General features: G+C 29.9%; 1 long non-coding RNA gene across 2 annotated transcripts in view; it reads right to left on the bottom strand.

The window, feature by feature from the left end:
* The window catches only part of LOC107441404 (uncharacterized), a 279,536-nt gene that overhangs the window by 214,102 nt on the left and 42,717 nt on the right, over nt 1-22,717 (bottom strand). For both annotated transcript variants that reach the window (XR_015435857.1, XR_001583730.4), the window contains exon 2: nt 20,367-20,446. This is a non-coding gene — a long non-coding RNA (uncharacterized LOC107441404). The remainder of the gene's footprint in view (nt 1-20,366; nt 20,447-22,717) is intronic.

Raw genomic sequence — 22,717 nt, forward strand, 5'->3', positions numbered from 1 at the left:
ACAGATGATTGAGTAACTTAAAAAAATTTAGCGCTTTAAATTTACTGAAAATTTATTTAATGATAAAAAATATCAGAAACATATATAATTCTTATGGAATACAAATACAATCACTGATTAAAGAAAAGTCATAATTTTATTTAGTAAAAACGGAATGTCATAATTATTTTCTTTGATGAAAGCTAAAATTTTTTATTAACCGAATAATTTATTTGCGAAAAAAATTTAGCTTATTGTTTAAAAAAAAAGATGTAACGGAGAAAAGATAAAAAATTATCAATTTTGAAAAATAACATTGATGTTGTATGATGTATAGTTACCAAAATGAAATGGTTATAAATAGCTTTTCTTGGGAGGGAGGGAGGGAAAGGGAGTACATACGTACTTTGGTAAATGTACTTTTTCTAAACAAACATGTTTCGTTTGCGACGGATTTAATTTCTGATGCTCCAAATATGGAGAAGTAATCACTATCTGAAAATATGGTCTCCAAATTTTATTATTTAAACGATGACGATCGAATTCTCTTAATAGTCTTACCATTTGATTATTGCTTTTTTTGAGCGCTCTAAAAATGTTTAACAGAAACAAAAATGTTTTCCCCATAATTTAAATGCGCGTTTACTCAAAGACATCTATTTGAAATTGATAGCTAAATAATTATTTTTTTATTAATTAGTTTAATAATTATTGAAAAATTCTTACTTTGTAAGGTTCAAGATTTTTAATCATTTGTGAATTCACACTGTGAAATTTTAAGTTTAAAAATCCGAGTTTTAAAAAGAGTTTAATTTAAAAGCTTAATTAATATGAATAATTAAGCTTTTCATAATTCATGAATAATTAAACTTTTAAAAATATATTCACTTTTCGAGAATTATACTACTAATTTCGTTAAAGTATTAAATTTTGTTATTTATAATTATGTATGTAGTTTAAGAATGTATTAAATTTCGTATCATTAACAGCTCAAGCATTCTTCAACAAATAAATTAATTCATGAAATTATAATACATTACAAATAAAGATCTCTATTTTAGTATTTTTTAGAAAGCACTTTTTTTCACGAACTTATATATCACGAATTTATTTTTATACCACGAATTATACTATAGAAAATTTCTAATAGGTTTAATGAATTACATGCCATTTATTTGAATTCAAATTCTAATATATATAACTCTCTTACGTGACTCCCAAATTTTGGCTGTATTTCTTTTCCGCCAGTGGCAACGTTTGCTTTGTTTTGTTTACATTACTATTTCTCTTACATGGCGAATCGACCAATGATTGCCGATAAAAATGTCACATTCCAAATCTAGTTGAGGTGGCTCAACATATAGCGCTTAAAAAACGGAAACTGAAATAACCAGAGAGCATCAGCTGCGGCAATCTCATACTATTAGGCTAGGCAAAAGTGATTAGTCTTTGTCGATAGATCTCTATTTTAGTATTTTGTCAAAAGCGCTTTTTTTCACGAATTTATATATTATGAATTTATTTGACGATTTTTGATTTATATCACGAATTATACTATAGCACATTTCTAATAGCTTTTACGAATTGCATGCCATTTATTTGAATTCAAATTTATTTTAATGACTTAGTATTTACTAAAGAGATGTATTTTTTTTTTAAAAAAAGTTTTTATATGGATTTGAATGATTGTTTTGAATTCTTAGAATTTTGTGCATTAGCAATGTACCTAAGTAAGTAGCGAGCGAAGCAAACCGTATAAGATTGCGTAGCAATTTTCGGGGTTTGGCGAGCGTTAGCGATCAGGGGCCGCTACCCACTAGCTACAAATAATAATAAAAAATTAAAACTTTAAATTCAAAAAATTTATTATTGCGTTGTTGTAACTATTGTTAAAGTAGATTCATAAGTATGACGAAATTTTCAAAGAGTATCTGACGTTCATATATCGGACACAACGAAATTCGATCTCTCTGATTATATTATTAAGACCATATTTTCCTAATTGTGGCTATCCCCTCCGGCTCCATGTGAAAGACAGAAGTAGGTCAAAAAATAGGTCAAAAAACAGGATACATTTTCTCAGAAAAAGTACATTTTTGTGAATAGTTTTCTATCTTCTTATTTCATCTGCTCTAATTACTTAGCATATTTAATATCTACCTCTAAATCATAATACGGAAGGGGGAAACGGTAAAATTAGCATTATATGGAAATGGCATTTCCGGTAAAAAAAATCATAATTATGATAATAAAAACCCACTATATAAGGTATTTAAACCATTCATTTTGGCAATTTTTCCGCTCATATGGTAACGGTTTACAGAAATTCTGGTTTTGAAAATTACAGTTCTTATAATCCATTATTATCCATTAATCTTATTAACCATTTGGTAGAAAATACACAACTGAAAAGTAAATTTAACTAAATAAATAGTTTTTATGCCATGTTCAAATCATCATGTAAAAATTATCAAATTTTATTGCAGATTATAAAACCATATTTTATTGTTAATTTTACTAAAATCATTACCAAAGATTTTCGGTAAAAATTACTGAGGTTTTCAGTGTTCCTAAACAGCCAGAAGCACTGTGAAATTTTAAAATATTTTGGTTGTTCGACAATATTTTTTTTCTCAGTGCAAAAGCATTATGTCAAACTATTTTCACTTCTTTTTTGCGTACTGTACTTTGGGTAAAGCGCAAGGCACACTGATATCTATTTAACTGAGTTGAACCATGTAATCTTTACTGCGTTAACTAAACTACACGGCATTAATTAACATAACGTTTTACATAACGGACTTAATGATTTACATTAATTAACATAATGATTTACATAATGAATATAATGATTTATTAATCAATATGAAAATATTTGTAGAATCAATAATTTTATAATATAATACAGATACCACATAATAGGATTCATTACAGATGCTAATAACTTGTAGAATAAAATAACTATCCTAATAATAACATTATAAGTTGTACAATAATTAGAATTTCACTGAATTCCGTGAATTGAACCTTCATTTTCTTAAGAATTTTTTTTCTTAATCTTAACAGTCAGTTAAATTTAATTGAATCTGCTACGTTTTTTAATATTTCGAATTTCAATCAGCTAAAATTGTTGCCTTAATTGCTTTTGTTACAAATTTCTAAGAAATAGATCAAGGAAATACCAAGAAACAATGATTTAAAAATTCTACTTATTTTTTTCTCCATCAAACTTGTTATTTCTCGGAATTTACATTCGACACTTTGTTATTACAAATCTATAAGGAGTTCTCCAATCAATACGTTATACCTATAAATTCGCAAAAAAGAAAATATTCTTAATATTTATCTTTTGTCTATTAACATTTTTCGAGAAACAAAATAAGTTTTATCGTCATTTGTTAAGCTAAGATGGAACTTTAATGATTCGGGGAAAATTTTTGGAAAATACTAGTTAATTAGGTAATTTAAGTTACTAATTAGGGCTAGTGACAATGTAAGTTTATTTCTTATTACAATATGATATTTTTCTTATAAATTTAATCAGAAAAGCTATTTATAAAAAATATAAATCAGTTCATAAAGGAAAACAGCCCAGAAACAAATTCTATGCTACGTCAATAAACTGTAGTTTTTTTTTTAAATTTTAACAATGGTCAATCCATAAATGACGTAAAGCTAGGAGGTTGGCGAAATAGTGACAATTTGTGACTATTTCGCCTATTTATTAAGGTGAATATTCACTGTTTCATTCTAAGATTATGGTAAAATAACCGACAGCAGTCTGCCTCTCTAATTAATCGTAACATTTACGGTCAAGAACTTTTTTTTCCCCTTTTCGGTTTTTGACCGTTTACAACTAGTATGTTTAACAATTTAAGTATTGATTCGTGTTTTTAGGCTGAACTAAGGAAAAACCAAATGTGAACCAAAACTCGCGAATGATTAAAGAGTTGTAAGGACTTTTATGTAGAAAGTCCTTGTGCACTTATTTATGCTTTTCTTCTAAAAAAAATGACTTATCTTGTTTTCTTTTTTGGTGTTTTTTTTATATTCTAATTTGATTCTGCGTAAAAATACAAGAAACAATAACTCATTTGTCTAGACAGCTACAAAATAGTAATATGTGCAACAGTGTTTTCTATGCATAAAACTTCTTGCAACTTTTGAAGTACTAGTTCTTGGACTCACGTTTGGTCTCCTTCTTTTCGGCTAAAACAATTCTCTACTTGTCTGGATGCGTAAATTGGTAAATATGAAGTAAAAGCGAACTAATCATTAAATTGAAAACGATTACTCTTCATTAAATTAAAAATGATTATTTATTGCATTAAAATCACTAATTTACAATTAACATTACATTTTATAAATATAATTTAACCATTATATTTATAAGATGTAAAATAAAAGTGAAATAATTATATAATTGAAAATGATTATTTATCATCAAATTTAAAACGATTACTCATAAATAAATTAAAAAGGATTACTAATAATTAAATTGAAATTGATTATTCATCATTAAATTGAAAGCGACTATTCATTATTAAATTAAAAACGATTATTTATTTACAAATTTAAATTGATTATTCATCATTAAATTGAAAGCGACTATTCATTATTAAATTGCAAACGATTATTTATTTGAGAATTGAAATCGATTATTCATCATTAATTTGAAAACGATTGATTTCTTATAATATTGATTATTTATTAGTAAATTGAAAACTATAATTTATCATTAAAAAGAGCAATTTATAAGTAGTCATCATAAATTTACCGCTAAAGGCTCTATTTATGCTGTTTGGGGCTATAGAAGCCTTATACGTTTCTTAAAAAAATATTTATTTAAAATGAGAGCAACATTTTTCTGTTGACCACGCTTATAAAATATAGTTTTACATTCACCAGTCCATTACACACTTTGCCAAATTAGATTGGCGTAAAGTTATTCTTTCAATTTTACGATGTTACATATTGTTAATATAAAAGAACACAATTTTAATTTGTTAACTTGTTTTAATATGTAGCTATTTAAAAAAATGATTTGAAATTGCAGAACAGTTAAAAATAAATAAACAAAATGTAATCTACACTTCTTTTACTCCAAAAGATTTTTTTCTTCTTTGTTGTAAATTCCTTTTCTCAGAATCCATGAAACTAAATCGAAGAAAAAAAATTTTTTTTTCAATCACTCTAATCAAAGTTATTTTTAAAAGTTTATACTTTTTTATTGTTTCAAAATACACTTAATATAACCTTTAAACTTTATTTATCTAGTAGTTTTCTTCCAATTATACGGTGAAAAAGCTTTCTTCGATATTAATCTAGCGAAGGTAATAAAACAAAAGCTATTTTACAGATAGAGTATCTACTTACTCGAAATACTTTGTTTTGTATCTTTTTTATTTATTCGGTTTTTCTTGTTTTCTGTTACTGAAGAATTGTTGCTGATTAAAATGTAACCCACGGCCCCCGCCAGAAAGAAACCGGAACAGGAAAATTAAAGTTTCTTTTTTCTTTTCTTTTTTTTTTACGAACGAAATTAAATGCTTCTCTTCTAAGATTGAGATATCGAGGTAAGCTGGGATTTTGCATTTACTTAATTATTTTAAGTAAATGATATGATTCTTGTTTAGGTGATTTTTTTTTATTTCGTTTGATGTTTAAAAAAAACTATTATTTTATTCTAAGTTACTTTTTATGGTACACTGTTAGAATTTTCATTCCAAAATTACAGTAAAACTAACGGCAGCTTTCTGATCACCCAATTAACTGTAAGATTTACGATAAAAAAAAACATTTTTAACATTTACGATTTTGAAACCGTTCACAACTAGTATGGTTAGAAAACCATTACCATTTATAGATAGCATGGTTTCAACCCCGTAAAAACGAAATTTAATTAGATATTGCAGCTAGGCATTTCGCTAGGTAATGGCCAATGGTGTTTGGTTGCGGTTGAGTTGGGTTCTATTAAATGAACCTTGGGATATAATTAAACTAGTTTATGTTGTTTCACCCATCGTAAGGAAGGTAAATACTAAAATTTTCAAATTAAGCAGCTTCGTGGTGCTGCCATCTACGCCTGAATGAGAGTTTCATATTCTAGTAGTCCAGGGTCACAAATTGGTGAGTGCAGGACACAGGAAACTCTTCATATGTTGAAGGAAATTGAGGAAATATTGTAGTCTCAACACAGGGACTTGTTGGCTCCAATTCAACAATTTAATAAATACAGCCCAAAAAATATATTTATACAAAATATTGAAATCATGCAAAACCAATAAAGATATGCCATAATTAATTTAAGCTCGTGATAAGTTTTAATAACATTGGGGAACAATTTTTTTCTTCCATTGCATGAGATTTTTTTAACGGATCTTGGACACTTTCATATTGTGAATTTCAAATTTGCAATCGGTTTCTCTCACCTAACTACAGTTTTTTTAATTGACATTTTTGCCAATTCGAGGTCGAACTGTGCGAATTTAATAACATTATATATGACAGTGGGTTGTATAAATGTTACGATAAACTTCTAGAGTACTCAGGGAACAGCAGTAATAAAATTGCATAGGAACTTATATTCGGAAAAATCGTGATACGCCGCTAGGGAGCGCTTCTCTATCATGAACTTTCTTCCTGTGATAATGAACAGATCACACGAAAAAAGAAATCGTCCTTAGCTGCGTACTATGACATTTTTGGACATGGACTTTTAATCTTGTTGATGTGCCACAGCTCTCCTAGAAGTAAATCCTACTCCTGTAAATCCTCCTCCTTAGCGACCTCTATAACGTTTTCTAACTTTTACATTTCAAAAGAAAAGAAAAACAGGTTAAAAATGTCATTCCAAAAAAAAATTGCTGCTTGCTGCTGCTTTAGGAGCAAAACTTTTGGATCATTAAGTATGAAACGTCCGCTTTGAGACCGAAAGTTTGGTCTATTATATCATAATTATTCAAAATATGCACCCAAAATATCAATACAACATTGCCATTTTAACTATAGCTTACCAATACCGCTAACGAAAAATTCTGGACAGCAGCTGGTGATGAAATCCTGAAATGCCTTTTCCACAGTGTGTTGGGAATTAAATATTTTTCCTTTCAAAAAATTGTCCAAGGCTCGGAAAAAAAGGCAAATAGTTGGCACGAGATCTGACGAGTAAGGTGGGTGACAAAAAATTTCCAGGCCCCAGTTCCTGTTGTTTAACTAACGTCGATCTTGCAATGTGTGGTCGAGTGTTGTCCTGCAGAAGGATTGGTCTGTCCCTGTTGACCCATCTCGGCTGCTTAATTTGCCGCTGCCTCATTATTTCTTCTAACTGTTGACAGTAGAGGTCCCCCGTTGTCGATTGCACAGGTCTCATAAAATTATAGTATATAACACCAGCGCTGAACCACCAAACAAACACTATTAGCTTCTTTTGATGTATACTCAGCATTTGAGTGTGTTTTGGCACTTCATCTTTGTTCAATCATTGTACCGAACTCTTGAGATTATAAAAAAGTATCCACTTTTCATTGCACGTGACTGTCCTGACAAAAATGGATCGCCTCTTAGACTTGATACCAAGGAACAGCAACCCTCAAAGAGGTTCTGTTGATGACTCTCGCTCAACTCATACGGAACCCACTTATCCCGCTTTTTTACTTTTCCGATTGCTTTCACGTGACATAATATTGTTGGGATGGTAACTTCAAACCTTGAAGCTAGTTCACACGTCGTTTCAGATGGATTTGCTTCCACTACAGCTTTCAGTTGGTTGTCATCCACCTTGCTCTCAGGCCGCCCGCGTGGTTCATTTTGAAGACCAAAGTCTCCAGATTGGAATTTTATGAACCATCGACGTGCTGTAAGTTCGTTAGCTACATCCTTGCCAACACTTCGTTAACATTTCGGCTTGTCTGCGCTGCATTAGCTCCATGACAGAACTCATATTGCAAAATAACTCGCATTTTTGTCTTATACTATTATGGCTTATAATATTTAACCTCCAGACGACAATACGATAGACTATTGAAAACAAATAAATGCATCTGAAAGTAAGATGGCGTACCTTCTCAATACAAAAAAAAAAAATTTAAATAAATAAATAAAGGTTGATCGAAGTGAAATGTCGGTGACATCTGGTATCAAACTTGAGGCTTTAGGTAATCGGACATTTCATACATAATGACCCAATAGTTTCATATTTGAAATCCAATTACAACAAAAAATTTGTTCCCCAGTGAAATTGTCATAATATCAAATTGCGAAATAATTTAATTCTCATAACTACAATCATTTGTCTATATAATTTTCATTAGATCAAAATCCTTCTTTCTTTTCTTCCTAGGACCTATCGTTAAAAGTTGTTAAATACTTTCTATGCAAGCTAAAAGCTAAATTTTGATTTATTTCGAAACTGCCGAGTTTTAATGGCAACGTTACTTCTTTTTTTTTGTGGAACAAAAAATGATCGTCTTAAAATTGTTATGTAAAAAAAATGTTGTTATTTTTTACTAAAAGTTGGAGTCAGATTTATTATTTTGAGTAGAAGAAGAGAACGGCAGAATATTTTACTTTCTGATAGAGTCTCGTAACACCTAACAACTTTTAATCAACTGGAGTCGGAGTCATTTTTTTTTACGATTCCTTCAAAATTTTCTACAACTCCGACTCCAAAGTCTGGTCTTCTATTGCTTTCTCTATAGAACAAAAACAAATAACTCATTGAGAATTATTTATATACCCGCTATACTCTTATAAATTATCAATACGATTTCATTTCTTGAATTAATGATCCAGAATTCAGTAAGAATTTCTTCGCTACTAGCTAGCCCGTTCTTAAGATTAAAATTCATCTCTTTAATTGATCGATTGAACTGGGTGGGAATGATTGGCGATAACAGTAACAGAAGAAAAAAAATCACCCCAAGAGAGAGTAGGGGTGGAAAGACTTTTAATAAATTTGATTTCTTTTTCGACGATTTTAAATAGCCTAATTTATTCATCAATCAAAACCTTTAGAAGGAATGCGTATCCAACAACTAACGTTTGTCATAATTATAAGTAAATTATAGCCTTCAAACAATAGTTTTTCTTGGCTCATTTTTTACACTGCTTGTCAATAAAAAGACGCCAAAGGAAAAAGTCATTAGCAGCCAAAGCGAAAGAATCGTTATTCTCGTTGAGCAAGCATGAATTCTTTTGAATACGATTGAAATTAACGCATGGAGGTGTAAAACAAATACACCATTTTAGATGGTTTTATGAGCCGAAAAACTCGCCAAGCGGAAAAGTTGAATGCCAATACTTCTTTCTCTGTGTTTTTGCATCGGCGTGATTTATTTCGCTTTTTGACAGAACGCTGAGATTAGATTTTTTATTACACGAGAATCTTGACAAATTATTATGTGATATTTAAATCAAATCTCGGAGTTCTTAGCTATCCAATTAGCTCTTTGTTTCTGACTGATAAATAAGCTGAAATAATCGCCAAAAATTATTCCTTTGCAAGTTGTTGAGTGAAAAATGTCAAAAACTAATGTATAATTTTTAATATTTTTACGGATATGGTTTAATCGTATAGGTTTGATCAATTGGAGCAATTTAGAATGTTGCAGAGGAATATAATTATTTTTCTCTATTCGTCATGAAATGATGTAAGTAGCAATACCGTTTCGTGCATTCTCATTGGTGAGAAAAATCACGTGATATAATCGTTAATAAACAAGGAATTTCCAGGTATCTTTGGCTGTCATCAGCAGGAAATTAATAAATCCTTTAACAGTATTTATCTGTAAATTTTTTATTTATTTTTTGACGGAATTTGCAAGAAATATTTATTTGTCATCCTCTCTTAAAATAATTAATTGTTATTATTATTGTTTCGCTTCTAGAAAAGAATTAAAAGTCAGAAATTAAAAGTGTTTGTCCTTTATTATTAAGTAGTTGTAAGGTATTAATTACCTTTAACAATTAAAAGTTTAATTGTACTGGTATTATTTTAGTTGAACAGAAAAATAAGTTGTATTACCATTTTTGTAACTAATTCTATTGATGATAAATTTGATGTCAAACTATTTTTGTACAACGTATACAATTAAAATGACAAATTCAAAATATTAATTTGTAATTCTAAACTGATATAAAAATTAACTTTTCGCTCTACTGCTAAAATAACCTCTTCGGCGAAAAAAAAAAGTTAAAAGAATTATCACAGTAACCAAAAATTAAATTAAAACTTTCAAAATAAGTTTGATGGTGAAGTAATTATACTAATCGAGCAAAACTATTACATTTAAATTTTATCCTAATAGAATCAGAAGTAAATCTGCGAAATCAAATCTGTTTTAATGCAATAAAATATTTTGGGATCTTTTTGTTGAATAATTTTTCATTTTAATTTAACGAATTTGGTAACAAATTTAACAACTGTTTAAATTTAAAGAGAAAAATCATTGAGAATCATTCGTGTAGGTAGGCGAGAAAAGTAGGGGAAGAGGTGGAACACTCTAGTTACATACACTGAAAAAAATTCCAGATCATACTACAGTCAAAAGCACCGGCACTTACGGTGCCAGTATTTATTACCTTGAATTCTATATTTTCCGGAACATGTTACGGAACAAAATATTTTATTCTGATTTAGTAAAATTTCTTTTAAGATAAAAAAAAGTAAGAAAAAAACACTATGTATTAAATAATAGCTAATTTTCATTCTGGTCTATCAAATTTTCCTTTACTATTTTATTTTATTTTATATAACATAAAACACCAACCTAATTTTGGGTTTACGACTAATAATGTTCAACTCCATAGCCTTGAAATTTTAAGCCCAATCCAGAAGACAAGGGAATTCATGAATCAAGTTAGGAAAAAATTTCTCTCTTAAAGGACTTTTAGTTTTATTTAATTACTATTTTATTTTATTTTGTTTGATAACCGTCCTTTGAAATGCCAACCTAATTTTGGGTTTACGACTAATAATGTTCAACTCCATAGCCTTGAAATTTTGAACCCAATCCAGAAGACTAGGGAATTCATGAATCAAGTATTAGGAGAAATTTGCGTCCTTGGAGGACTTTTAGACCCAGCAATAGCGTTCGTTACATGAAGAGGAAAACCACTAAAACCTCCCACATTTAGCCACGTTTAGCAAGGGGACTCTAATCTATGATCCGTCTGCCACTGAGGATATTTCATGTCAGCACTGTGATCGGTGCAAGTCGGGTGGGGAATTTGTACCGACCAGCCATTGCTGGGATTCGAACCCTGTTCATCTCATTGGAAGGTGAAGGCTCTATCCCCTGAGCCACCATGCCATTCACTATCACTATTTTATTTATAACCGTCGTTGAACAGCCAACCCGATTTTTGGGTTTACGACTACTAATGTTCAACTCCGCAACCATGTAATTCTGAACCCAATCTAGAAGACAAGGATTGTGTATTGGGGAGATCTTTTCCTTCGAAGAGGGACAAAAGCATTTTAACAAATCTTCATAAAAATAAATAACCCTTAAATGATTTTTTTTCCATACTGATTCTCGCCTAGCATATGAAAATGAGAATCAAACAAATAAAATCATTGATCCTCAGTTTTTAAATGAACCCCTGACACCCAACTAGATATAAAACTAAAATGGATCTTCAGATCCAAGTCACGAAATAAAATAAAACTCTTTACAACTTCAGGAGATTTAAAAGTTAATACTCAGAGGATTACAGCTTCAACCACAGAACGCCTTATTCAGGAGAGTTTTCTAAAGAATAATTCGTTCTGCGCAGAATAAAATAAATAAATGTATTCTTTCGGTATTAGAAACTAGATCTTCTTTTGTTTCTTAGGCCTAAAAGCGCCTAATTAAGAAAAGAGCAAATTCTCCGCCATTTTTTTTTTTTTTTAATTCCGCCTGCGCTTTTAAACCCCGTTAAGAATTTATGCAATTTAATTTTTTTTCTACTTCCGCAGTTTTCCAAAGGAATTTAGAATAATTTCTTTGTCTAAAGACATCGAAGAAAGATTTGTGTTGTTCTTTTCTTTATTGTTTTCGAATTTTTTTTTTCTTGTTTCCCACTATTACGTTGTTTATAATCCTAATTTTTTTTTCTTTAACTTTTATGTCTTATTTGAAATAGTTTCTAAGTGAATTTACGTTTGTAATTTTCTTTTTCCTTATACTTCTTCCATTACTAATTCCCTCCAAGGAATCAGCTACTTAAATATACTTTTTTGAAAGATTTGCTCTTAGTTTCACGCAGTGAGTCAGGCTTAATTTCAGTTTATTTTGAAATCCCAAGTGCGCAAAGAACAATGGAAATTTTTTAAGATGACGAAAAAGACAACTTTTCAACAAAAGTAAAGAGGATTATAGTATTAAAATACAAGATATGTTATTATTAAAGTAAGTCACAAAAGAGACTTAGGTGTTTACAATTGACATTTGTTTTTTTTCTTTTTGTTCCATGTCTTATGGAGGTTTTGCTAGGCTGTTTACTAGAAATCAGCAACAAATAATTAAACCATCCTTTGAGCAGAGATTAATAATTTTCTATCAAATGTTCTTGTTCGTATTCGAAAAGTATTAGTTCTAAAAACGAGGAGATAAAAACGAACGGAATGAATTTGTACGGATTATAATTGTTTTTTCTTACACTTTGAACAAAAATTATATCTTTTTTTCATTATATTTTTAATCTCATAAAAACATCGAATTAATTTTGTTTTAGCAATACATTTCTTTTTTTTCCCCTTTTTTTTGCAAAAGTTTGAATAATGATAATTATTGTCTGTATAATAACGCCGGGTAGAAATTTTTAATAATTGCATTATTGTATAATAATGCAGGATAGAAATTTTTCAGTTAATTTCACAACATATATTATTTTTTTTAAAACGTAATTGAAAATCTTTAAATATTAATTATTGGGTTGAAATATTAGTTGATTGAGTAATTTTAGGAAAACCATGCCTTTCTGCTTCATAATCGAATTAATTTTGCTTCAGCAATACACATTTTTTTTTTAAGTTCCAATAATATCGTCACTAATAATTATTGCCTGTATAATAATGCAGGATAGAAATTTTTCAGTTAATTTCACAAGATATATTATTTTCGCGAAAAAAATAATTGAAAATTTTAAATATTAATTGTTGGGTTGAAATATTAGTTGATTGAGTAACTTTGGGAAACCCTTACCTATCTGCTTCATACTCAAATTAATTATGTTTCAGCAATACACATTTTGTTAAGTTCCAATAATAGTGTCCCTAATAATTATTGCCTGTATAATAATGCAGAATAGAAATTTTCAGTTAATTTCCCAAGATAGATTGTTTTTGAGCAAAACGTTATTGAAAATTTTAATTATTAATTATTGGGTTAAAACATTAATTGATTCACTTCCGGAAACCCTTACCTAACTATCTGTTTCATAATTGAAAAGTTTTTTTCCCAATCTCCAAAACTGGTTGAAAATTTTATAAGGTTCCTTTTAGTCTATCATTAAGACTTTATAAAAACGATAGGAAGTGGAGATTCTTCTGAACTTTAATTTCTAAAATAGAGGCAGTCGGCATATAACTTTCTATTTTTTTCTATAATAGTTCTACTAAATATGACTAATCCTATAGTTAACTAAATCAGATGATTACAAACTATTGATGAAAAAAAGCTTTAAAATTTAATTCCGAATTCGAAAAAAAAATTGGCTAAATTCTTTCAACTGCTACAATTTACTCAGTTTTTAATTATTGGTTAAATGGGAAGCACTATTTAAGAAATTTGAAAAATCTGGACTCCAGTCAATTGCCATCATGCTCCTTGGTTAGAATGCGAACTCTATTCGACTGTTTCACCAAAGTGATTTGCCTTACTGTACCGCTTAAAAGGACGATATACCAGGAAAGAAACTTTTAATCACGAATTCCATTTCTTCCCTATTACTAACTTAAAATTATTTTTAAAAAAAGAAAAGGTGAGTTCTTACAAACCTAGAGTGGGGCATGAACTTGAAATTGCTTAAAAAAAATTCAAAATATCAAAATGCAAGCAAATTATTGCAAGAGAACTTCTCCATTTCATAATCCTTAGTTATCTTCTTATAATTTGTTTTCATTTTGATATGTTAAAAATTTCTATTCAGTATCTGAAACTTCACGGCTTACTCTAGGTTTGTCTAAGCCAGTGTTCCCCAACCTTTTTTGTGCCATGCCCCCACCTAAGCCATTCTAAAATTCTTATGCCCCCCTATGTAGCATATACATAATTTTTAATATTAAAAAATTGAATTGTTCACTTAAGAGACTTAAATGATAGGTTTTAGGAGGAAATCACTAGGAAATTGTTAACGAAACATAGTAAATAAATTTTCAAAACATATAATGAAAAACTAAAATCCAAATAGTTTTAATAAGGATTTTTCTATAATAATTTAATATTTTAATTTAGTGAGATCCTTGCTGCACAGAGATTTTATGTTAGGTTCCAATTTGGTTAGCTTCAGTCTCAAGTATCCCTGTTGTGTTATATCCAGACGATTTCTTTTTTTAGCTGCAGATCTACAGCCTTAAATCCAAATTCAGCTAAATATGAAGACGGAAACGGTCGCAATAGTTTTCTTGCACATTTGGTTGAATTTGGGTATATGATTTTTGTTTCCTCACAAAACCATGCCATCACTCCCATTATGTTAAAGAAATTTTTAACTGACTCATCATTTTGCATTTCTGCGAGTTCTTCTTGATACTGCATATTTGATATATCAGACAAATCCACTAACTTTGGCTGCATGATCCATACTGGAAAATCAATTTGTTTTAAATCAGAGAATCTTTCTTTTAAATCAGCCGATAGAATTTTCAGATGATCGACAATAACAAGTAAAGTGGTATTATTTACTTCACATTTTTGGAGCCAATGAAACTGTTCCAAGTATTTGTTAATATATATCTGTCATAACTCAATAAGGGTAATGAAACCAAATATCTTCGCTTTTGCATCAACAAGAGTTTTATTTGTTCCTTGAAGTTGCTTATTTAATATATTTAGTTTTTCAAAGATATCGGCTGAATAACTTACAATGCTTTATCATCGACTGTTAACAGATACTTCATTTTAGGTTTGTCACTTAAAAAATCTCTAAGAATATCAAGCAGTTCCATAAATCTTTTCGAGCAGTTCCCTTTAGAGAGCCATCTTACTTCAGTGTGAAATAAAAGTCTCAGATGGTCTGCATTTTGTTCTTCACAAAATAGCTTGAAGAGAAGCTCACGTTTAGCATTAGCTTTAATATCATTGATGCACTTTATTACTGAATGCTGTACTTAATTTATAACAGGCAAGATGTTTCTAGCTACCAAGTTTTCCCTAAAAATAACACAATGCACGAGAATCATTTCTGGATTCTCATCTTTCATCAATTTTAAGCAGCCATTTTTCTTAGGAGCACCATCTGCAGCACAAGATGTTATGTATTTATTGGTATATTATTGACATCTATATACTTTTTCAGCTTATTATATATATCGTTGGAGGTAGTGGTACTTTCTAATCTTTTACAGAACAACATTTCTTCAGCAAAATGCCCTTTATCAGTATATCTTACGTAAGTTATCAATACTGCCACACTGTCTATCAAAGTTGATTCATCCATTTGCACTGAGAATTTTCTTGTTTTCATCTTTTCAACCTGTTGTTTTTCAATATCTTCACTCATTTCGTCTATTCTTCTGCTAACAGTATTGTTACTGAGTGGCATAGCTTTTACATTTTTGTTATCTTTTTCAAGAACAGCTTTAAGAAATGCTGATATTGACGGCTTTATTAAATTCTCTCCTGTAGTATGATTTTTTTTCCAGATTTAGCAATGAATAAAAAAATTTGATAACTAGCCTCAAGAATACGATTATGAGTTGAAGTGTGAGCAGTAAATAGAGACTTTACTGTTGTCTCCTTTTCAAAATTTTTCTTTAAAGTTTGAAAGTCCACGCGGAGTCTGCTGCAGGGAGGTTAACTTGACGACGCCAAAAACCCAGTTGATATTCTGGTCTCGTCAAAATACTTTTTAATATTTATTGGCTGCAATTATTTAGGAATTTGATTTTTTCTTTCAATTTTGGCACCGAAATCTATCATTGCATTTAAATGGCCCGGAGCAAAAGGGTTAAACTCGTGTCGAGTCCATTTTCGAATGGCCCCCCTTAACAATCAAATTGCCCCCCAGTGGGGCGTGGACCCCACGTTGGCAAACACTGGTCTAAGCTATTGTCTAAGTTTGTGTGTTTTTCTATATTTTGAATATTAAATAAGTTCTATTCAGTATCTGAAACTTCACGGCTCACTCTAGGTTTGTCTGAGCTACAGTCTAAGTTTGTGTGTTTTTCTATATTTTGAATATTAAATAAGTTCTATTCAGTATCTGAAACTTCACGGCTCACTCTAGGTTTGTCTGAGCTACAGTCTAAGTTTGTGTGTTTTTCTATATTTTGAATAATAAATAAGTTCCATTCAGTATCTGAAACTTCACGGCTCACTCTAGGTTTGTCTGAGCTATAGTCTAAGTTTCTAAGTTTGTGTGTTTTTCTATATTTTGAATAATAAATAAGTTCCATTCAGTATCTGAAACTTCACGGCTCACTCTAGGTTTGTCTGAGCTACAGTCTAAGTTCGTGTGTTTTTCTATATTTTGAATAATAAATAAGTTCCATTCAGTATCTGAAACTTCACGGCTCACTCTAGGTTTGTCTGAGCTACAGTCTAAGTTTGTGTGTTTTTCTATATTTTGAATAATAAATAAGTTCCATTCAGTATCTGAAACTTCACGACTCACTCTAGGTTTGTCTGAGCTACAGTCTAAGTTTGTGTGTTTTTCTATATTTTGAATAATAAATAAGTTCCATTCAGTATCTGAAACTTCACGGCTCACTCTAGGTTTGTCTGAGCTATAGTCTAAGTTTGTGTGTTTTTCTATATTTTGAATATTAAATAAGTTCCATTCAGTATCTGAAACATCACGGCTCACTCTAGGTTTGTCTGAGCTATAGTCTAAGTTTGTGTGTTTTTCTATATTTTGAATATTAAATAAGTTCCATTCAGTATCTGAAACTTCACGGCTCACTCTAGGTTTGTCTGAGCTATAGTCTAAGTTTGTGTGTTTTTCTATATTTTGAATAATAAATAAGTTCCATTCAGTATCTGAAACTTCACGGCTCACTCTAGGTTTGTCTGAGCTATAGTCTAAGTTTGTGTGTTTTTCTATATTTTGAATATTAAATAAGTTCCATTCAGTATCTGAAACTTCACGGCTCACTCTAGGTTTGTCTGAGCTATAGTCTAAGTTTGTGTGTTTTTCTATATTTTGAATAATAAATAAGTTCCATTCAGTATCTGAAACTTCACGGCTCACTCTAGGTTTGTCTGAGCTATAGTCTAAGTTTGTGTGTTTTTCTATATTTTGAATATTAAATAAGTTCCATTCAGTATCTGAAACTTCACGGCTCACTCTAGGTTTGTCTGAGCTACAGTCTAAGTTTGTGTGTTTTTCTATATTTTGAATAATAAATAAGTTCCATTCAGTATCTGAAACTTCACGGCTCACTCTAGGTTTGTCTGAGCTACAGTCTAAGTTTGTGTGTTTTTCTATATTTTGAATAATAAATAAGTTCCATTCAGTATCTGAAACTTCACGGCTCACTCTAGGTTTGTCTGAGCTATAGTCTAAGTTTGTGTGTTTTTCTATATTTTGAATATTAAATAAGTTCCATTCAGTATCTGAAACTTCACGGCTCACTCTAGGTTTGTCTGAGCTACAGTCTAAGTTTGTGTGTTTTTCTATATTTTGAATAATAAATAAGTTCCATTCAGTATCTGAAACTTCACGGCTCACTCTAGGTTTGTCTGAGCTACAGTCTAAGTTTGTGTGTTTTTCTATATTTTGAATAATAAATAAGTTCCATTCAGTATCTGAAACTTCACGGCTCACTCTAGGTTTGTCTGAGCTACAGTCTAAGTTTGTGTGTTTTTCTATATTTTGAATATTAAATAAGTTCCATTCAGTATCTGAAACTTCACGGCTCACTCTAGGTTTGTCTGAGCTATAGTCTAAGTTTGTGTGTTTTTCTATATTTTGAATAATAAATAAGTTCCATTCAGTATCTGAAACTTCACGGCTCACTCTAGGTTTGTCTGAGCTACAGTCTAAGTTTGTGTGTTTTTCTATATTTTGAATATTAAATAAGTTCCATTCAGTATCTGAAACTTCACGGCTCACTCTAGGTTTGTCTGAGCTACAGTCTAAGTTTGTGTGTTTTTCTATATTTTGAATAATAAAAAAGTTCCATTCAGTATCTGAAACTTCACGGCTCACTCTAGGTTTGTCTGAGCTACAGTCTAAGTTTGTGTGTTTTTCTATATTTTGAATAATAAATAAGTTCTATTCAGTATCTGAAACTTCACGGCTCACTCTAGGTTTGTCTGAGCTACAGTCTAAGTTTGTGTGTTTTTCTATATTTTGAATATTAAATAAGTTCCATTCAGTATCTGAAACTTCACGGCTCACTCTAGGTTTGTCTGAGCTATAGTCTAAGTTTGTGTGTTTTTCTATATTTTGAATAATAAATAAGTTCCATTCAGTATCTGAAACTTCACGGCTCACTCTAGGTTTGTCTGAGCTATAGTCTAAGTTTGTGTGTTTTTCTATATTTTGAATATTAAATAAGTTCCATTCAGTATCTGAAACTTCACGGCTCACTCTAGGTTTGTCTGAGCTACAGTCTAAGTTTGTGTGTTTTTCTATATTTTGAATAATAAATAAGTTCCATTCAGTATCTGAAACTTCACGGCTCACTCTAGGTTTGTCTGAGCTACAGTCTAAGTTTGTGTGTTTTTCTATATTTTGAATAATAAATAAGTTCTATTCAGTATCTGAAACTTCACGGCTCACTCTAGGTTTGTCTGAGCTATAGTCTAAGTTTGTGTGTTTTTCTATATTTTGAATATTAAATAAGTTCCATCCAGTATCTGAAACTTCACGGCTCACTCTAGGTTTGTCTGAGCTACAGTCTAAGTTTGTGTGTTTTTCTATATTTTGAATATTAAATACGTTCTATTCAGTATCTGAAACTTCACGGCTTACTCTAGGTTTGTCAGAGCTATAGTCTAAGTTTGTGTATTTTTCTACATTTTAAATATTAAATTAGATTTGGAGGTGAAAGAGAATTTGTAACGAAAAAATTTCTCCCGTGGTATGGCGTCCTCTTAAGTTTTCTAAAAAAATTCAACTCAGAAACTCAATCGTTACATCGTTATCGTTAGAATATGGTTAAATTTATGGTTTGTGGTACATGGTTTCTGACTCTATGGGAACGCTGTTATTTTACCGAAGCGCTTTGGTAATGATTTTGGTAAAATTAACAATAAAATATTGTTTTATGTTATACGTTAAAATTTGATAAATGTGATAGAATTTGGTAATGATATCTCATAACTTATAATACTGAATAAAAACCATTCATTCTGTAAAATTTAATGTGTGTTAATAAAAACTATAATTCTAAAAATCGAAATTTTCAGTAAACCGTAACCATATGAATAGTTAAAATATCTTATGTTTTAGTTTCATTACCAGAATATACTTTTACTTTTAATCAGAAATGTTTTTATGTTAAAGTACGGAAATTTTAACAGAATTTCTTTTTCCGTGTACTAAGTTGATCGGGATGAGTCCTTACCGTGGCTCAACGTGAATGAAAATTTGAGTTCAATTTATCTCCTTACTAAAGTTTCAGAAAATTTTTATCGTATTTATGTTCAAGATAGTGATATTATAGTCAAAGAAACTGACTTCTCTGTAAGTCAAGTGCAGATGTCGTCAGACTTATAAAGGACTTTCAATCAAAGGAGCTGCCACCTTTTTTGAAAAAATTCTTAATCTAAGCTTATTTTCAAAAAAAAATCTTAATTTTGGCTAACATATTTCTAGTAAATGGAAAATTAATTTACTGCTATTTTCCAAAAATGCCTCTACGATGGGTGGTTTATTACCGTCGTTGAACAGCCGACCCAAGTTTAGGTTTACGACTGCTAATAATGAGCTCCGTAGCCTTGCAATTTTGAACCCAATCAAGAAGACAACGGAACTTCCTGTATCAAGTATTAAGAGAAATTTGCCTTCGTGGATGACTTTCTGATGGAGCTAACCCATGTTTGAGTTACATGGAGAGGAAAATCACGAAAACCTTCCACGGTTGGCCGGATGGCATGGAGACTCTAACCCATGATTCGTCTACCACAGAGGATATTTTAAGTCAGTGGTAGACGGTTTGGTTATAACTGGACTATTGGTACAGTCCCTCAATGCTCACTGTGGCAAAAATTATGCATAGAATACCAACTTACCTCTAATACCCGCTGTCTACTTTTTGATGCATCATCTTATTTCTAAGATCATCTTTGCGTCATCTAGGCATCATCTTTGCCTAGAAGATAAGAAAATAGCATCAAATTATTTATGGAGAGAAAACAATTTTGCTAATCAAACAAATTAACAGATACAAGACTAAGAAGAAGTCCTTATTTAGGATACTTAGAATGAAAATATGTAGCTAGATATAGCGACTATTACTCTAAATCAATTCATGCAACTTCGATTGAAAAAAATAATAAATAAATGCTCACGATAAACGTAGGGCTCACCACCTTTCCAATAATCTTCAATCCCCATCAAAAATCCCTACGTTTATCGAAAGTGATGCGACTTAGTTTTTGGTTTCACTGTGACAAAATATAATCATTTTCTCTTTTTCATCCACTTTTTATTTTTTATTTTATTTTATTATTTATAAGAAATATATTTTCTCAGAAGACAGAAGTAGTTTCAGGAAGCGGAAACTTGAGAAAAAACAATTTTCTGAATCAGACACATAACTAAAAAGAAGAAAATAACTATCAGGAATGGTCTCGGTATTTGTTTGGTCCACTTACAATGAAACTATGTACACGGTGAAAAAAATTCTGGGAAAATTACTATATTGTATGGTTATGACTGGTTATGGTTTATGGTAAAAAAACATATTTCTTGCTAATAAAACCAAAATATACGGTATTTAAACTATTCATTAAAAAAATCGATCAAATGGTAAATGTTTACCGGAAACTCTGGTTTTAAAAATTATGGTTCTTATTACCGCACTTTTAACAAAAAATACAAAACTGTAAAGTAAATTTAAACGAATAAGTAGGTTTTATGCCATGCTCTAAAGTATCATGATAAATTTACCAAAATATACCACATTTACCAAATTTTATCACAGATTATAAAACAATATTTTCTTGTTAATTTATCAAAACCATTACCAGAGCGCTTCGGTAAAAATTACTGAATTTTTTGGTGTTTCCACAAAGCCAGAAACACGGTAAATTTTATAATATTTTGGTAATTTTGACCTCTGGGAGCTTTGAACTATGGATTCAATTTTGATAAAAATAAAGTTATTAATAACGAAAACAGTAGGGCGCATCACCATCCCTATAATCTTCTATCACCATCAAAAAATGACCCATGTTTAAGTGATGTAACTTACATGTAACTTTTTGGAGAGACAAAAGTAGAAATATTTTCTCATTTAAATCCAATTTTAAAAACGTTGTTTGAAAATAAATTATAATTATTTTTAAGAAATATCTTTGATCAGAAAATAAAAGTTTTTCCAAGAAATTAAAAGTATTTGTTAAAAAAAATTGAATTTAAATTATAATGTAAAGAAATAAGCTAATAAAAAAGTAATATTAGGCTTTTATAATTGCGAAAAATAGTAATTAAAAATTTTCCATCAAATCACATCAGCTGTAACTGTTATTAGTTTCTTTCTGTTCAAGACAAATTAATAAATTTATTTCCTCTTTATCCTTTATTAATGCTAAAAAAGTATAAAATTAAATTCTAAAAAAATTGAAGTTTTAGTTTTTTTTCTCCAGGTTCATGATTATGTTTGATAATCTGGCGGAATAACAAACAAAAACTAAAAGATGTGAAAAGTGAAATACTTAAAGAAAAATTAATTAGTCATGTCCGTAAAATATGCATCATTTTTTATTAAAAAGATCTAATGTTTGAAGAAAAAATTTATCCGCCATCACGTACTTATAATAAGGTATTCATAATCACGTCTCCTTCTTAATGACTGAGTCATTAAAATGCCGATAAAACTTTTTAGTCTTAAGACATTTTTTGATGGATAATTTTAATTACTAATTTTAATTTGCCTTCTCCATAAAGTATCTATAATTAATGCGCATTTTGATTTAAAGCCAAATTAATTATGTATCCAAAAGCTAAAAGTTAATGATTTTTTTTTTGGAGAATTATTTTAAAGTACAAAAAACTAATTAGGATTTAGGAGAGAAATTTATGCAGCTTTGACCGGAAGCGTAAAGTATAAATATGGAATCTTTAAAAAATTAGATAAAGTTTATTGCGCCTATCCATCCAATGTTAAAAAGATCAAGTTTGAGATGTTTTTCTGAAAACGTATTAATTCTATTTAAAAAGTATTTTTTATTCGGAACTCTAAACATCTAGAACCATTTAAAATTGTGATTCTTTTTACTGTTTAAAAATTGAAATTTTGTAATTTAAATTTTAAAAATTGAAATTTTTTTGTCTAATTATACTATTTCATAATATCTTAATGTCATGCTTTATATCACTTTTCTTTGTATAAAAGGGAAAGTTTGTTGATGCTTGTCTG

This window comes from Parasteatoda tepidariorum, chromosome 1 (genome assembly GCF_982258835.1).
Source record: "Parasteatoda tepidariorum strain Cologne lab strain chromosome 1, Ptep-v5.0, whole genome shotgun sequence".
In the NCBI taxonomy this organism is placed as follows: domain Eukaryota; kingdom Metazoa; phylum Arthropoda; class Arachnida; order Araneae; family Theridiidae; genus Parasteatoda; species Parasteatoda tepidariorum.